The 16,938-nt window shown below is 45.1% G+C and overlaps 1 pseudogene; it reads right to left on the reverse strand.

The window, feature by feature from the left end:
* Positions 1-364: 364 nt before the first annotated feature.
* LOC147973304 (uncharacterized) lies at positions 365-16,626 on the reverse strand (annotated as a pseudogene).
* Positions 16,627-16,938: the final 312 nt, after the last annotated feature.

A 16,938-nucleotide genomic window follows, 5' to 3' on the forward strand; every position in this document is an offset into this window, starting at 1 on the left:
GGGATGCTCTCCCCCCGATGATTGTTCAAAAAAATGCAAAGAACAAAGCTCCTCTCTGTAGTTGCTTCTCAATACACACATATTTAAAGAGAAATAATGAAGTGTTGTATCTCAGCTCAACAGAAACACAGGGGCTGTTTGCAGTGGCGGAGCCAGGATTGGACCAAGCCCCGGGCCAAAAAAAAAAAATTCGCCGCGAGGGAAAATCTTAACACCCATAAGGGTTTTAGCTACCTTAAAAGATACCCCGTACAAAATATGGCTCAGTTGCATTAAAAAATTATAATTTAAACTCAATGCTTAACAATACAACAAAATAGATAAAAACTTGAAAGAACAGTACATGGTAAAAAAAAGTACCAAATCAATGATTTGCTTCATCAATGCCTCGCATAACCTCATCAACAGTGGAAGAAGAGTCAACACCTTCAAGGCATAAAAAGCAAAATATCATAAGAGAAGGCATAAACACATCAAGTGAAACAATTTCCATTGATAAATATTTAAAAACGTACCACTTCGACGAGGTAAGAGCCCTTTGCAAGACCTATATGATTGAAAGCGATACACAATATCATCATCATCAATAGTTGCAAATGCATCTCGTTCAATATAGCACACCATCCTGTAATTCAGCCAATCATCACTCATCATATTCCTCAGCTCAGTCTTGATAATATTCATTGCTGAGAAAGCTCTTTCCACTGATGCGGTTGCAACAGGTAAAATCAATGCCAACTCAATGAGGCGATATACCAAAGGAAAAACAATGTGTCTACCAGTCTGAACCATCTTCACAGCAAGATTACCAAGGTCATTACAACTCACAAAATCTGTATTAGCTCTCACATCAGCGATGAATGTTCCAAGCTGGTTTCTAAGGACAAAAGAAATCTCATATGTGGAGAAGTCATCAGCATACAACTTAGCAAGTTCAACAAGTTTGTCTTCATCAAAATTAGCAAATGAGTTCCTTGGATCAAGACATGCAATGCATCTTAATAATTGAGTAGATCTCTAAGCAAAGCGGTTATTTAACTCAGTAATAACTTGGTCATGCACAACATTGAACAATTCATATCTGAAGCGATGATAGTAATTAAGTTACCATTTGACCACCACGCCCCCTTGAACGACCTCGAGCAAGAATTGTATCATCCATGTTAGGCAATATAATTAATGTTATGTTTAACACAAAAGTCATTTGTCTCTTCCAAGAGTTGATCCCAACCATTTTCCCTTATATCTTGAAGTTTCTGCAATGTGATACGAATCAAACTCACTGCAAGAACAATGTTTTGATCGTTCCTTTGCAAACATTGTGACAACTCATTAATTTTGCCCAATAGATTGATCATAAGATGCAACATGAAAACAAATTCAAAGCTTTCCATCTGAGAAATCAAGCCACCTGCTGTGCTTCTTTGTGTTAAATTTTCTGCATCATCATGAATGTTCTCTAACACTTGCAAAACTGTTTTCCACATAGTTAGAAATCGACACAAAGTTTTATGATGTGTGCCCCACCGTGTATCCCCGGGTCGAAGAAGATTGGTCGCTTGATTTTTCCCTCTTCCTGAAAAAATCTCCCCTGACTCCAATTGGCTTACAATATTTTCATGTTGTTGTTGGGCTAGTTCATCATGTCTCTTACAAGAAGCATTGACGGTGTTAACAATCAAAGTTATGTGGTTAAAGAAATCCGTTACAGAAGAACAACACTTGGCCACAACAACAACCACTAATTGCAACTGATGGGCAAATCAATGGATATAAAATGCATAAGGATTTTCATCTTGTATTAACTTTTACAACCCATGAAATTGCCCTCTCATGTTAGAAGCTCCATCATACCCTTTTGTTGGGGAACGTAGCATAAATTTAAAAATTTCCTACGGTTTCACCAAGATCCATCTATGAGTTCATCTAGCAACGAGTAATCGGATGCATCTACATACCTTTGTAGATCGCGAGCGAAAGCGTTCAAAGAACGGGGATGAGGTAGTCGTACACGACGTGATCCAAATCACCGGAGATCTTAGCACCGAACGGACGGCACCTCCGCGTTCAACACACGTACGGAACAGCCACGTCTCCTCCTTGTTGATCCAGCAAGGGCAGAGGAGAGGTTGAGGGAGATGGCACCAGCAGCAGCACGACGGCGTGGTGTTGTTGGAGCTGCAGTACTCCGGCAGGGCTTCGCCAAGCGCTATGGAGGAGGAGGAGGTGTTGGAGAGGGAGGAGGAGGCAACCAAAGGTGTGGGAGAAAAGCCCTCCTTCCCTCACTATATATAGGAGGGCCAAGGGGGGGGGACGCCGGCCCTAGGAGATCCAATCTCCTAGGGTGGGGCGGCGGCCAAGGGGGGTTTCCCTCCCCCCAAGGCACCTAGGAGGTGCCTTCCCCTCCTAGGACTCTTTCCCCTTGTAACCCTAGGCGCATGGGCCTCTTGGGGCTGGTGACCTTGGCCCATGTAGGCCAAGGTGCACCCCCTTACAGCCCATGTGGCCCCCCGGGACAGGTGGCCCCACCCGGTGGACCCCCGGGACCCTTCCGGTGGTCCCGGTACAACACCGATAACCCCGAAACTTGTCCCGATGCCCGAAACAGGACTTCCCATATATAAATCTTTACCTCCGGACCATTCCGGAACTCCTCGTGACGTCCGGGATCTCATCCGGGACTCCGAAAAACATTCGGGTTACTGCATATACATATCCCTACAACCCTAGCGTCACCAAACCTTAAGTGTGTAGACCCTACGGGTTCGGGAGACATGTAGACATGACCGAGATCGCTCTCTGGTCAATAACCAACAGCGGGATCTGGATACCCATGTTGGCTCCCACATGCTCCTCGATGATCTCATCGGATGAACCACGATGTTGAGGATTCAAGCAACCCCGTATGCAATTCCCTTTGTCAATCGGTATGTTACTTGCCCGAGATTCGATCGTCGGTATCCCAATACCTCGTTCAATCTCGTTACCGGCAAGTCACTTTACTCGTACCGTAATGCATGATCCCGTGACCAGACACTTGGTCACTTTGAGCTCATTATGATGATGCATTACCGAGTGGGCCCGGTGATACCTCTCCGTTATACGGAGTGACAAATCCCAGTCTCGATCCGTGTCAACCCAACAGACACTTTCGGAGATACCTGTAGTGCACCTTTATAGTCACCCAGTTACTTGTGACGTTTGGTACAACCAAAGCACTCCTACGGTATCCGGGAGTTACACGATCTCATGGTCAAAGGAAAAGATACTTGGCATTGGAAAAACTCTAGCAAACGAACTATACGATCTTGTGTTATGTTTAGGATTGGGTCTTGTCCATCACATCATTCTCCTAATGATGTGATCTCGTTATCAATGACATCCAATGTCCATAGTCAGGAAATCATGACTATCTGTTGATCAACGAGCTAGTCAACTAGAGGCTTACTAGGGACATGTTGGTGTCCATTATTCACACATGTATTACGATTTCCGGATAATACAATTATAGCATGAATAAAGACAATTATCATGAACAAGGAAATATAATAATAATGCTTTTATTATTGCCTCTAGGGCATATTTCCAACAGTCTCCCACTTGCACTAGAGTCAATAATCTAGTTACATTGTGATGAACTCCTTCACCCATATTGCTTCATGTGCTGCCTTCGAGGCTGCCATGTACTCCGCTTCACATGTAGATCCCGCCACGACGCTCTGCTTGCAACTGCACCAGCTTACTGCCCCACCATTCAAAATATACACGTATCCGGTTTGTGACTTAGAGTCATCCAGATCTATGTCGAAGCTAGCGTCGACGTAACCATTTACGACGAGCTCTTCGTCACCTCCATAAACGAGAAACATGTCCTTTGTCCTTTTCAGGTACTTCAGGATATTCTTGACCGCTGTCCAGTGTTCCTTGCCGGGATTACTTTGGTACCTACCTACCAAACTTACGGCAAGGTTTACATCAGGTCTGGTACACAGCATGGCATACATAATAGAACCTATGGCTGAGGCATAGGGGATGACACTCATCTCTTCTATATCTTCTGCCGTGGTCGGGCATTGAGCCGAGCTCAATCTCACACCTTGCAAAACAGGCAAGAACCCTTTCTTGGACTGATCCATTTTGAACTTCTTCAAAATCTTATCAAGGTATGTGCTTTGTGAAAGACCTATGAGGCGTCTTGATCTATCTCTATAGATCTTGATGCCAAATATATAAGCAGCTTCACCAAGGTCCTTCATTGAAAAACTCTTATTCAAGTAGGCCTTGATGCTGTCCAAGAGTTCTATATCATTTCCCATCAAAAGTATGTCATCTACATATAATATGAGAAATGCTACAGAGCTCCCACTCACTTTCTTGTAAACACAGGCTTCTCCATAAGTCTGTGTAAACCCAAACGCTTTGATCAACTCATCAAAGCGAATGTTCCAACTCCGAGATGCTTGCACCAGCCCATAAATCGAGCGTTGGAGCTTGCACACCTTGCTAGCATTCTTAGGATCGACAAAACCTTCCGGTTGCATCATATACAATTCTTCCTTAAGGAAACCATTAAGGAATGCCGTTTTGACGTCCATTTGCCATATTTCATAATCATAGAATGCGGCAATCGCTAACATGATTCGGACGGACTTCAGCTTCGCTACCGGTGAGAAAGTCTCATCGTAGTCAACCCCTTGAACTTGTCGATAACCCTTAGCGACAAGCCGAGCTTTATAGATGGTCACATTACCATCCGCGTCTGTCTTCTTCTTAAAGATCCATTTATTCTCTATGGCTCGCCGCTCTACGGGCAAGTCAGTCAAAGTCCATACTTCGTTTTCATACATGGATCATATCTCGGATTTCATGGCTTCCAGCCATTTGTCAGAATCCGGGCCCGTCATCGCTTCTTCCTAGTTCAAAGGTTCACCGTTGTCTAACAACATGATTTCCAAGACAGGGTTGCCGTACCACTCTGGTGCGGAACGTGTCCTTGTGGACCTTCGAATTTCAGTAGGAGCTTGATCAGAAGTATCTTGATTATCATCATTAACCTCCTCTCTAGTCGGTGCTGGCACCTCAGGAACATTTTCTTGAGTTGCGCCATTTTCCGGTTCAAGAGGTAATACTTCGTCAAGTTCTACTTTCCTTCCACTTACTTCTTTCGAGAGAAACTCTTTCTCTAGAAAGGACCCATTCTTGGCAACAAAGATCTTGCCTTCGGATCTGAGGTAGAAGGTATACCCAGTAGTTTCTTTAGGGTATCCTATGAAGACGCATTTTTCCGACTTGGGTTCGAGCTTTTCAGGTTGAAGTTTCCTGACATAAGCATCGCATCCCCAAACTTTCAGAAACGACAACTTAGGTTTCTTACCAAACCATAATTCAAACGGTGTCGTCTCAACGGATTTTGACGGAGCCCTATTTAAAGTGAATGCGGCAGTCTCTAAAGCATACCCCCAAAAGGATAGCGGTAAATCGGCAAGAGACATCATAGATCGCACCATATCTAATAGAGTGCGATTACGACGTTCGGACACACCATTACGCTGAGGTGTTCCAGGCGGCGTGAGTTGTGAAACTATCCCACATTTTCTTAAGTGTGTGCCAAATTCGTGACTCAAGTATTCACCTCCACGATCTGATCGTAGAAACTTGATTTTCCTGTCACGTTGATTCTCAACCTCACTCTAAAATTCCTTGAACTTTTCAAAGGTTTCAGACTTGTGTTTCATTAAGTAGACATACCCATATCTACTCAAGTCATCAGTGATGGTGAGAACATAACGATAGCCACCGCGAGCCTCAACACTCATTGGACCGCACACATCAGTATGTATGATTTCGAATAAGTTGGTTGCTCGCTCCATTGTTCCTGAGAACGGAGTCTTGGTCATTTTACCCATGAGGCATGGTTCGCACGTGTCAAATGATTCATAATCAAGAGACTCTAAAAGTCCATCTGCATGGAGCTTCTTCATGCGTTTGACACCTATGTGACCAAGGCGGCAGTGCCACAAGTATGTGGGACTATCATTATCAACCTTACATCTTTTGGTACTCACACTATGAATATGTGTAGCAATACGCTCGAGATTCATTAAGAATAAACCATTTACCATAGGAGCATGACCATAAAACATATCTCTCATATAAATGGAACAACCATTATTCTCGGATTTAAATGAGTAGCCATCTCGAATTAAACGAGATCCCGATACAATGTTCATGCTCAAAGCTGGCACTAAATAACAATTATTGAGGTTTAAAACTAATCTCGTAGGTAAATGTAGAGGCAGCGTGCCGACGGCGATCACATCGACCTTGGAACCATTCCCGACGCGCATCGTCACCTCGTCCTTCGCCAGTCTCCGCTTATTCCGTAGCTCCTGCTTTGAGTTACAAATGTGAGCAACTGCACCGGTATCAAATACCCAGGAGCTACTACGAGTGTTGGTAAGGTACACATCAATTACATGTATATCACATATACCTTTTGTTTTGCCGGCCTTCTTGTCTGCTAAGTATTTGGGGCAGTTCTGCTTCCAGTGACCACTTTCCTTGCAATAAAAGCACTCAGTCTCGGGCTTGGGTCCATTCTTTGGCTTCTTCCTGGCAGCTTGCTTGCCGGGCGCGGCAACTCCCTTGCCGTCCTTCTTGAAGTTCTTTTTACCTTTGCCCTTCTTGAACTTAGTGGTTTTATTGACCATCAACACTTGATGTTCCTTCTTGACTTCTACCTCTGCTGATTTCAGCATAGCAAATACTTCAGGAATGGTCTTTTCCATCCCCTGCATATTGAAGTTCATCACAAAGCTCTTGTAGCTTGGTGGAAGCGACTGGAGGATTCTGTCAATGACCGCATCATCCGGGAGATTAACTCCCAGCTGAGTCAAGCGGTTATGTAACCCAGACATAGTGAGTATGTGTTCACTGACAGAACTATTTTCCTCCATCTTACAGCTGAAGAATTTGTCGGAGACTTCATATCTCTCGACCCGGGCATGAGCTTGAAAAACCATTTTCAGCTCTTCGAACATCTCATATGCTCCATGTCTCTCAAAATGCTTTTGGAGCCCCGGCTCTAGGCTGTAAAGCATGCCGCACTGAACGAGGGAGTAGTCATCGGTACGTGCCTGCCAAGCGTTCATAACGTCTTGTTCTGCAGGGAGAACAGGTGCGTCACCCAGCGGTGCTTGTAGGACATAATCTTTCTTGGCAGCTATGAGGATGATCCTCAGGTTCCGGACCCAGTCCGTATAGTTGCTGCCATCGTCTTTCAGCTTGGTTTTCTCTAGGAACGCGTTGAAGTTGAGGACTACGTTGGCCATTTGATCTACAAGACATATTGTAAAGATTTTAGACTAAGTTCATGATAATTAAGTTCATCTAATCAAATTATTCAAAGAACTCCCACTTAGATAGACATCCCTCTTCTAGTCATCTAAGTATAACATGATCCGAGTCAACTAGGTCGTGTCCGATCATCACGTGAGACGGACTAGTCAACGTCGGTGAACATCTTCATGTTGATCGTATCTTCTATACGACTCATGCTCGACCTTTCGGTCTTCTGTGTTCCGAGGCCATGTCTATACACATGCTAGGCTCGTCAAGTTAACCCTAAGTGTTTTGCATGTGTAAAACTGTCTTACACCCGTTGTATGTGAACGTAAGGATCTATCACACCCGATCATCACGTGGTGCTTCGAAATGACGAACTTTAGCAACGGTGCACAGTTAGGGGAGAACACTTCTTGAAATTGTTGTGAGGGATCATCTTATTTACTACCGTCGTTCTAAGAAAACAAGATGGAAAAACATGATAAACATCACATGCAATCAAATAATAATAGTGACATGATATGGCCAATATCACACAGCTCCTTTGATCTCCATCTTGGGGCTCCATGATCATCTTGTCACCGGCATGACACCATGATCTCCATCATCATGATCTCCATCATTGTGTCTCCATGAAGTTGCTCGCCAACTATTACTTCTACTACTATGGCTAACGCGTTTAGCAATAAAGTAAAGTAATTTACATGGCGTTTCTCAATGACACGCAGGTCATACAAAATAAAGACAACTCCTATGGCTCCTGCCGGTTGTCATATTCATCGACATGCAAGTCGTGATTCCTATTACAATAGTATGAACATCTCATATATCACATATAGATCATTCATCATTCATCACAACTTTGGCCATATCATATCACAAAGCACTTGCTGCAGAAACAAGTTAGACGTCCTCTAATTGTTGTTGCAAGTTTTACGTGGCTGAATTAGGGTTCTAGCAAGAACGTTTTCTTACCTACGTGAAAGCCATAACGTGATTTGTCAACTTCTATTTACCCTTCATAAGGACCCTTTTCATCGAATCCGCTCCAACTAAAGTAGGAGAGACAGACACCCGCCAGCCACCTTATGCAACTAGTGCATGTTAGTCGGTGGAACCGGTCTCACGTAAGCGTACGTGTAAGGTTGGTCCGGGCCGCTTCATCCCACAATACCATTGAAGCAAGATAAGACTAGTAGCGGCAAGAAAGTTGACAACATCAACGCCCACAACAAATTGTGTTCTACTCGTGCAAGAGAACTACGCATAGACCTAGCTCTGATACCACTGTTGGGGAACGTAGCATAAATTTATAAATTTCCTACGGTTTCACCAAGATCCATCTATGAGTTCATCTAGCAATGAGTAATCGGATGCATCTACATACCTTTGTAGATCGCGAGCGGAAGCGTTCAAAGAACGGGGATGAGGTAGTCGTACACGACGTGATCCAAATCACCGGAGATCTTAGCACCGAACGGACGGCACCTCCGCGTTCAACACACATACGAAACAACCACGTCTCCTCCTTCTTGATCCAGCAAGGGCAGAGGAGAGGTTGAGGGAGATGGCACCAGCAGCAGCACGACGGCATGGTGTTGTTGGAGCTGCAGTACTCCGGCAGGGCTTCGCCAAGCGCTATGGAGGAGGAGGAGGTGTTGGAGAGGGAGGAGGAGGCAACCAAAGGCGTGGGAGAAAAGCCCTCCTTCCCTCACTATATATAGGAGGGCCAAGGGGGGGGGACGCCGGCCCTAGGAGATCCAATCTCCTAGGGTGGGGCGGCGGCCAAGGGGGGTTTCCCTCCCCCCCAAGGCACCTAGGAGGTGCCTTCCCCTCCTAGGACTCTTTCCCCTTGTAACCCTAGGCGCATGGGCCTCTTGGGGCTGGTGCCCTTGGCCCATGTAGGCCAAGGCGCACCCCCTTACAGCCCATGTGGCCCCCCGGGATAGGTGGCCCCACCCGGTGGACCCCCGGGACCCTTCCAGTGGTCCCGGTACAACACCGATAACCCCAAAACTTGTCCCGATGCCCGAAACAGGACTTCCCATATATAAATCTTTACCTCCGGACCATTCCGGAACTCCTCGTGACGTCCAGGATCTCATCCGGGACTCCGAACAACATTCGGGTTACTGCATATACATATCCCTACAACCCTAGCGTCACCAAACCTTAAGTGTGTAGACCCTACGGGTTCGGGAGACATGTAGACATGACCGAGATCGCTCTCTGGTCAATAACCAACAGCGGGATCTGGATACCCATGTTGGCTCCCACATGCTCCTCGATGATCTCATCGGATGAACCATGATGTCGAGGATTCAAGCAACCCCGTATGCAATTCCCTTTGTCAATCGGTATGTTACTTGCCCGAGATTCGATCGTCGGTATCCCAATACCTCGTTCAATCTCGTTACCGGCAAGTCACTTTACTCGTACCGTAATGCATGATCCCGTGACCAGACACTTGGTCACTTTGAGCTCATTATGATGATGCATTACCGAGTGGGCCCGGTGATACCTCTCCGTTATACGGAGTGACAAATCCCAGTCTCGATCCGTGTCAACCCAACAGACACTTTCGGAGATACCTGTAGTGCACCTTTATAGTCACCCAGTTACTTGTGACGTTTGGTACAACCAAAGCACTCCTACGGTATCCGGGAGTTACACGATCTCATGGTCAAAGGAAAAGATACTTGACATTGGAAAAACTCTAGCAAACGAACTATACGATCTTGTGTTATGTTTAGGATTGGGTCTTGTCCATCACATCATTCTCCTAATGATGTGATCTCGTTATCAATGACATCCAATGTCCATAGTCAGGAAATCATGACTATCTGTTGATCAACGAGCTAGTCAACTAGAGGCTTAGTAGGGACATGTTGGTGTCCATTATTCACACATGTATTACGATTTCCGGATAATACAATTATAGCATGAATAAAGACAATTATCATGAACAAGGAAATATAATAATAATGCTTTTATTATTGCCTCTAGGGCATATTTCCAACACCTTTCCCTCTCAATTTAGACATAGACAAGCCATGCTCAAGAAACATACCATCCAAAGCTGCCTTTAGAGAAGCCGCCCTTGTGTCAGCAACATGCTTAATCTCAATAAATCTCTCAATCGTATACCCATGACTGTTACATACCTACATGAGTCAAATAGGCAAACAAACAATTAGGTGTTACTATTAGTGATGAACAAAACAACAATTAATATAACAAATACAAAGTTACTCACCTTAAAACCGTAGCCATTTGTTCTTTTATGGATGCATCTCTGGACTCATCAACAAGTAAAGAAAAATACCTATCTCCGATATCAGCAATAATGGATTTGGTGGTCTCTTCCGCGCAAGCTTGGCAAAATTGAAATTGTATCTCATGTGAAGTCATCAAATGGTTCCCACGCGCACTATCAAGCAAAGTCCTAGCAATAGGATCCTTCTTCCTATACCAACTCACCATCTCCAAAAAGTTCCCCCTATTATTTGAACTCGAACTCTCATCATGACCACGAAAAGCATGACCTTGTAATAGAAGAAATCTGATAATACCCAAAATAATGATAAGACGAGCTTTGTAGTCTTCTTCACTCTTTTTGGTACCACGATCCATCACATCTGCCACACATTGCCTTTGATTTTTGAAAGCCTCATAATGTTGTCTAGCTTTATTGTGAGCATTGTTATGTTTACCAACATGTGTATCAAGAACACTAGGTCCATCCTTCCAATTTCTAAATCCTACTCTTGTGAATGCCTCAATACCATAATTTTCCGCTCTTGGTTGCTTAAAAAGAAGGCAATAAAAACAAAAGGCTGCTTCTTTATGAACACTATATTACAACCAATCGCTATGGTTCTTGAACCAACTAGCATGAAAGCTTCTTGTTTTTGAAGATTTTTCTTGGGGTGTTTTTTTATATTTATGATCAGTTGGTTGGCATGAACCCATATTTATATAAATCCTTCTAGCAGCATCCCTAATGTCCAGATCTAAACTTTCAATTGGTTTTCTAAGACCAGGATCAGCTTCAATGTCACCTTTATGGAATTGACCAAGGGCATCAGCAGGAATACCATGATTGTTTCTCTCTTGAGTTGTCATTGTAGGTGGGTTGCTTGAAGCCGAATGTGGTGGTCCCGTTTCTACAGTTGTTTCTGTTCCTGGTGTTGATTCAGTTTCCTCGGCCACTTGATTCCCTCCATCTGAAATGATAGGTGTAGACAGCCCCTTTGCGGACACCGGTGAAAAAAATCTCTTCATCTTCGTTTTCTACAACATATGAAATAAAACTGACAATTACATCCATTTGGGTTCAACAATATCATACATATATGACTGGATACAAAAGAACATGGCATAAATTTCAGTTTAGAGCAGTTTGTACACTGATACAACTCATGCAAACAGAACATGGTACAAGTAGAAAGCATCAACGGGGAAACAAGGAAAGCATCAAAGAAAATTAGAAGTTAGCCGGCAATGAAGCAGTGCCACGCAAGAGAACGACGAACAAGAAGGCTGCGACGGGCGACCTACAGCCCTGGAGCAGAAACTGGGTGTGCGGCGTGTGCCCGGGGCGGAGCCACGGCGAACGGCGGCGCGGGCGCTGGTGTCCCTGCTGCTCCTGGTCTCCTAGAGATCGATTGTGCCGCCCTCGTGCGTGCGACTCGGCGGGCGGCAGCGGCCACGCGATCGTTTCATCTCCTGTGCCTCGTGCCTGCTGGATGGTGGGGTGTGTTGTTGCCATACTTGCGTGCGTTTCTGGCAAAGCAGTCCACCAATCCTTTGGGCCTTCTTCTTTTTCACTGGTCTGCGCCCTGGGCCTGCAAAAAAATCTATATAACTATAGCCTAATAATTTTTTCCATGCCCCGGGCCTGGGCCCTGGGTGCCCGGGCCCCAGCTCCGCCCCTGGCTGTTTGGATTATGACTACCTTTGCCACATATTGCCACATGATTTTTTGCCACACTTGTTACACTTGCCTTAGTTGAGTTGCTGAAATTGTTAGCCATACTTTGGCTTGCCTAAGGGAATCTTGCCACACTTTTTATGTCTATGATATGTGGGGTTCACTGCTCATAAAAAAATCTTTGACTTAGGTGTGGCTAGAACCAAAGACCTACCTAACTTGATCAAATTTGCCTAAGGCTGGTTCTAATGGGAAGTATCATATACTATTATCATGCATATGATACTAGTGTATGATCCTAACTCCCTAATGCATAGTATGATATATTAGTATCATATAGTATTTTATTTATTGTCATACATGACACATAGTAGCATAACATTTATTACGATACAGTATCATGATATGATACTCAACCCTCTCTTTCTTCATTTAAGTGTATGACACCTCATCAAAATTGACTAGTTGGCATGCATAATACTAGTTATGATACTACCATTATGACCAGCCTAAGGTTAGGTGTGGCAAAGTATGACAAGGTGTGGGTGGAAACCAAACAGCCCCACGCTAAACTGGATGCGAAGATAATACCTGGAGGGAAGTTGGCGACCATGTTGTTAATCCGTTCACATGAGTGACTACCAACTCATGGCGGTGGCGGTGTCCTATAGGCCAGCTAGGGGCACAACACAATGAGCTGATGCTGGTATTGGGGCCCACTACACCTGAGCCACGAGCTGTGCACGCGACGGTGTCGATCACCTCGCATGCAGTGGTGCTGGCGGCCTATAGACGGCTCGAGGCAGCTGCCAAATGGGCTCACCCTGGAATTGGGGCCATTTCCATCAAATCTGGGAGCTTGGCACCCTCGTATGGGGAGGGCAGAAAAATAGAGCATCTCGTCACGAATTTTTATAGAAGTAGAAAGTAGAGAAAAGATACAGTGCCATGCAGTACCATGGCAGGTCAAACCACCAAACTAGTTCAATGCGCGTACGTACATATACAAGTGCGATGCACTGCACCACCTGCATATACAGTATGTGCACGAATATGTCATGTGCATCTGACCCAACACGCTCCAGCCAGTACCGCAATTCATGGCGTGACGTGTACCGGCCTCCGCCGGCGAACGGGACTCCGCCACTGACAAACGCTCAAAACTAAGGATGGCAGTTTTATCTATGGACATGGATACCCATGGATATCCAAGCTGAATGGATAGGATTTGGGTATGCTTTTGCGCCCATGGGTAGCGTCCAAACCCGATCCGATTACTTATGGATAGAGCATGGATATAATCTTGTACCCATGGATATATCCAAACCACCCCGATCGTTTGAGTTAACGAGCAATATTCTGCTACCCCTACCCCATATTCACATGTTCCACTATAATTTTATCCTTTATCTAAAACATCCAAAAGAAATTACATAATCCCCACCGTAACATACTCCAACGCACCTTCTCATCCTATTATCTACACTAATTAAATGACTTGTCGTTGACAATCGGTGCCATTTCCTAGAGTTACTCCTCTCATAGCCCTAGAGGAGGCCGCCGCTGCCAGGCGCTCCCCCCACGTAAGGTGGATCGCTGCAGCAGCCACTACTGCCCTGCGACAACCCAGCTCCATCTTCGCTTTTCCACACATGCATTGATGCATGGCCGCAGAAGTGGGACAATGCAAGGGCTATGACTGCACGGCAGGGAGTGAGCACGCCAATGCAGAGTGCACATTGTGCAATGAGTTATGTCTTATGTATAGGTCTTGAGAGAACCCGATGGATATCCAATGGGTATCGATATCCATCAGATTCGGACATGGTCACAATTTTTTGTCCATGGATTTTTTCATGGATGGGCTGAGACTGCCTTCATGGATATGGATATGAATTTGATATTGTTCAACCCGATCCAAACCCGACCCATTGCCATCCTTACTCAAAACATGATACCGCAGACTCCAACGACACGGTCGTTCCGGTTGACGCTCCCATGGCCGTACCCGACCCCACACCACGGTCAGATGCCAGCATCATTGTTGCCGAAGCCCTCGCTACACACGCCGCCCATGGCCAGGAGGCCCGGTAGGACCCCGATGCCTCCCATGCCTACGAAGGTTTTCTGTTTACCATCTCACATGCACGATGCACGAAGAGGGTAAAATCTCGAGCCCCACACCACTTGACGGAGAAGGGCCCTGGTATTGTCACTCCCTTGTCCTGCTCTGCTCGCACTGCAGTAGCCAGGACTGAGCCTGCTGCAACGGGTGCCGTGGCGGAAAATGACTCGCTTCAGGCCTCTGCCGTCGCCACATGCTGCTGTTGATGCACTTGTGATGCGGAGTTTGTGGTTTAAATTGTCGGAGGTGAAGTACGTGTGTGACAGAGGCACGTGGTGGGTGCAAATGAAATGAGGGCGAGTGTGATAGTGAATGTTTAGATATTAGGCGAGTATAATTTATATGACTGAAGTAACAAAAGAATGCTGGGGGCCAAATGGCGACCGGATCTTTTGTTACTTGGTCATCTTTCAAGACCATGCTTCCTTTGTGTTGACACCTGTTTTTGGCATGACAAAAGATGTAATTTAGATGGCTTCAAATAACCCCCCAGTATTCCCTTGGGCCTTGATGTGATTAATGGTGCAGAAGGTGCCAGCCGTTGCCTTCACTACATCTGTCACTGTCCACTTGTGATGGACGGCAGTTTTTGAATACTTATAGTTCAACTTATAATTCATTTTCTCCCTTTGTGCGGCATCTACGATGGTAAGGCTACAATGGATGACGACGTGTGCCACCAGAGATGCCCCGCCACTTATTCAAATGTCTTAGTAAACGTTATGTTTCAACAAGCCTTTTTGCAAAATGATATTCCAAAGCTGATCTAGATGGCATTTGCCATCCATGTCAATTTTCCAACTTAAAGCTTCAACAATGCCCCACCATATATATTGAATGTTCTTCTTTGACTTTTTATGATATCAATTCTCATAAATTTGTATCTATTTCTAGTATTATTTCAATAAAATGTGCAGGCACGACAATGCATGCCTATGTCCTAGTTGATCTTATAGCCCAAGGACATGAAGCACACAAACGGGAACTATATCCTGGTTAAGAGTTTAGAGGCCTATCTCTAAACACCACATAGCTTGCATTGTATATAATTTGGGGAATATTGCTACCAGAAATAGTTAGGTCAATTGACCAATTATTAGCCTGCCAACTGGTATGACCTCATATGTGCATGTTTCTCATTGAAGATGCATCATGAACTTATACATTTTATTTTGTGCATATAGTAGATTTTAATTGTGATGATATAACAATTCTACGTGTCTCATGTTCATGTTGTTGCTACCCAGATTGTGGTGGTACAAAACCGAAAAGAGAATACAATGATCATGGCTGTACAATCTAGTGGCAGAGTGTTCTAGTAACTTTTTCGAAATTCAACTTCAAACTCAAAATAATCACAAGAAACGTGAACAATTTGATTTCCATTATTAATTTGTACACACACATTTTGATTTATCTATATTAGACTCTTTTTCTTCAGTTTGGTATTTTTTTTTCAGCAGCAGTTCTCGCATGGGTGGTATTGGTGGGACTACGCCGTACGTGCCTCCAGTGTATGATCAAGTATGTAGTTACGTACGTATGCGTGTGAAACTCGATCAACCCGTGAACATTCACGATAATAAAAATGTACAGTGCCATGCAGTACTATGGCAGGTCAAACCGCCAAACCATATCAATGCGTACGTACACAAGTGCGATGCACTGCGCCACCTGCATGTACTGTACGTGCACAAAGATGTCATGTGCATCTGACCCAACAGGCTCCATCCAGTACCGCAGTTCATGGCGTGACGTCGTACCCGCCTCCGCCGGCGAACTGGACTCCGCCGGCGAACTCTGAACGGGATACCGCAGGCTCCAACGACACGGTCGTTCCGGTTGACGCTCTCATGGCCGCACCGACCCCACGTAGTGGTCTGGTTTTTTTTAGGCAAGCTCCGAAGTTTTATTAAGACGTCATAATGTTTATATGAACGAAAGAGAGTCCATCCGGCTGTCCTAACCAAACATGTCGGCCAGCCGGAAGGGATAAAGCATGCTTCGCGAGCTTATGAGCCTCGATATTCAAGCTCCTAAATTCGTGGCAAATATTACATAAGTGGAAGTTTGATCTATGCTCTATTATTTCTTGTATGATCACACCATACGCAAACGGGTTGTTCTCTCGGATGTCCTCAACCACCACCTTCGAGTCGGACGCCACTTGTATATCTGACACATTCAGATCATCAGCAAGGGCCAGCGCCTCCTTGATCGCCATGCATTCGAGGGTCGCGGGATCCGATATGCCACCAAAGACCACAGCCGACGCTCCCAGAAAATGGCCAGCAGAATCTCTTGATATTGCCGCAACAGAACCATGTCTACTTCCCCTCCCTACTGCAGCATCTACATTCATCTTTGTCAGCCCCGCTGGTGGAGGGATCCAGCCCGTCGGGCGAGGCAAAGGATTGCCCGATCGCCTCAAAGTGACAGCTTGGATAATTTTGAGCTCACTGATGTAAGATTGAACAAAAGCATGGACTGAAAAAGGACTCTGGTATATTTGCTCGTGGATCGCCTTGCGCCGAGC

Source organism: Triticum urartu, chromosome 5A (genome assembly GCF_056163025.1).
Source record: "Triticum urartu cultivar PI428250 chromosome 5A, HENAU_Tu73, whole genome shotgun sequence".
Lineage (NCBI taxonomy): Eukaryota > Viridiplantae > Streptophyta > Magnoliopsida > Poales > Poaceae > Triticum > Triticum urartu.